This window comes from Panicum virgatum, chromosome 2N, assembly GCF_016808335.1.
Source record: "Panicum virgatum strain AP13 chromosome 2N, P.virgatum_v5, whole genome shotgun sequence".
NCBI lineage: Eukaryota > Viridiplantae > Streptophyta > Magnoliopsida > Poales > Poaceae > Panicum > Panicum virgatum.
This window is the reverse complement of record NC_053146.1, coordinates 21,387,145-21,389,683: the sequence shown is the minus strand read 5'-3', so window position 1 is coordinate 21,389,683 and position 2,539 is coordinate 21,387,145. Positions and strand designations below refer to the sequence as shown.

The 2,539-nt window shown below is 47.5% G+C and overlaps 1 non-coding gene across 1 annotated transcript; it reads left to right on the top strand.

The window, feature by feature from the left end:
* Nucleotides 1–1,135: 1,135 nt before the first annotated feature.
* On the top strand, nt 1,136–1,242 carry LOC120663223. The gene has a single exon (XR_005670441.1). It is a non-coding gene; the product is annotated as a small nucleolar RNA R71 (small nucleolar RNA).
* Nucleotides 1,243–2,539: the final 1,297 nt, after the last annotated feature.

The window sequence follows — 2,539 nt, the reverse complement described above, 5'->3', positions numbered from 1 at the left end:
AAATCTCCCTCCATGTTGAGGATGACAAAGTCAGCTAGGACGAAGCAATTCCGAATTCGTACGTAGATGTTTTCGACTATCCCTTCGGGATGTCGGACTATGGAATCTGCAAGCTGTACGAACATACGGGTCTGGGAAAGAGCAGGATACTGCAATTGCTCAAAGATTACCATGGGCATGATGTTTATGCATGACCCAAGGTCGCAGAGGGCCCGTTCATAGGATTTATCGAAGATGGAACAATTGATCATGGGCACCCCCGGATCTCCATGAAGTTTTGCTGTCAGCCCGCCCCATGCATTCATCCTTGGGTGCATGGTTTGTCCTGCATGGTTAGTGTGGGGTATCTGCCGGGGAAGGTTGCCCCACCCGGTAGACACCATATTTGCTGTTTCAATGGGAGATTCGGGTTGCCCTGGGATCTTCCCGTTCTCAGAGACAGGAACAACAGCAGCGATTTGAGCAAGTTGAGTTTCTATCATTTTGTTGAAACTTAATTGGTTTTTATGAGCAGAAGAAAGAGTTTCTACTTTAGCATGTATGCTTTCCAAAATTTTATCGTTGGCAGCAAGCTTTTTGTTTAATGATTCATTGATTTTAGCTTGGCCAAAGACTAAGTCTCTCAAGGAGGGTTGGTTCGAATTCAAATTCGAATTGAAATTTGAGTTATAGTTCTTACCTCCTCCTTGGAATGGTGGCCGTGATTGACCCCACCCCTGGCCTCCTTGTGGACGGAACCCGGTGTTGTTGTTGATGTAAGCTGCGTCTTTACGGGTCTCGGGGCAGTCATTCCCTGAATGTCCACAGTCACCACAAACCTCGCACGTAAAGTATGAGTTCATAGCATGGACGAGAACAAGCATCTGTTGCCGGTTCCCTTCATCAAGCTTTTTCATTAGGAGGTCCAGCTTGGCGGCGAGCATGTCCCGTCTCCTTGATGGTATGCATTCCGCCCTTGGTTTTGGGCTGGGAACGCTCCTCGTTCTAGCCCTAGTTGGAGACCATCTTCTCGATTAAGGCCGTAGCCTTGGCGATTGTCAAGTCGAGATAGGCTCCTCCAGCAGCAGCATCAAGGTGGGCTCTGGATGTTGTCGTTAGCCCATTGTAGAAGCTTTGGAGCACGAGCCACTCGTCCATCCCATGATGAGGACAGGCGAGTATGTATTCTTGTAATCTCTCCCAAGCTTCTGGGATGGATTCCATCCCTGTCTACTGGAAACTTGAAATTCTTCCACGCAGGGCATTTGTTTTGCCCAACGGGAAGAATTTAGCGAGGAACGCCGTGGAACATTTGTCCCACTTGCTGACAGCTTCCTTGTTCTGATAAAACCACTGTTTCGCTTTCCCCAGGAGGGAGAAAGGAAACAGGCAGAGCCTGATGGCGTCAGCTGTAACGCCCCGTATGGTTACGGTCTTGCAAAGCTCCAGGAAATTCTGGAAAAGGGCGTTAGTGTCCTCATTCGGCTTGCCACAGAATGGGCTAGCCTGCACCATGTTTATGAGGCTGGACTTCAGCTCAAAGTTCACGTCCCCAACATCAACGTTGGGTCCAGTTGCCACATTAGCAGCTGAGGGGACGGAGAAGTCGCGGAGAATCTTCTCAGCCATGAGTTCAGTGATTGTTGATGGTGCTTGGGAAGCTGGTTCACTTGTCGACTACGAGATCGGAGGAGGGACGGCGCGAGATCGGACCCTTCTCACGAGCTTCTCGGGATTTTCAATAAAATTTGTCAGCAAGGAGAAACCATACATACACTACCCTATTTTTATCCAATTATGAGAAAACAAAAAGATAAACACATTAGCCTATATAAGCAGTAGCTACCTCTTACTTATATTGCTATGTTTATGTACTTAGTAAATAACTTTACACCTAGTGCCATCCCCGGCAACGGCGCCAGAAATGCTTGTCGGCATTTCTTAGCATCGCCACTAGGAGTGGTTTGTTCCTAGCAATGCCGCCTTGAAAATGCCGGTGTTGGTATGTCATAACGTTTACAGAAAGATCCGCAAGCACACAGATATACCGTTGTAGCATTTCACCCGGAAGTATTCAGGGTATCGTTATTTATATTTTCCCAAGGGATGGCTAGGTTGTGTAAAGTGTATTTACAAGTTCCATAACCATGACACGTATGAAGTAAGATGAGGACCACTGACTATACAGGGATAAGTGATAAATAAATGATAATTAGGGGTAATGTGACACACTCAGAACAGCCAACTCTCATGAATATAGAATAAACAAGCAATCCTAAAGTTAGTGGGAGCATAGGCAAAGATCCTAGTATACTATTCATGTTAGCAGATAAGTTACGTTAGCCACATTGCTAAGAGCTGCAGGTGCTGGGAAATTAGGGACATCGGGGAGAATGACCCGCACTGGAGAACATCCAGTCCCGTTTCATCTTTGCATAAACTCCTACACCGTACCCGAACGCTGGGGAGTACGCTAACCGAGAAGCAGCTTCCCGGTGGACCGACAGGGCTGTCACCACCTGCGGTCTACCCCAGTCACACCGTGGAGCACCGTCATATC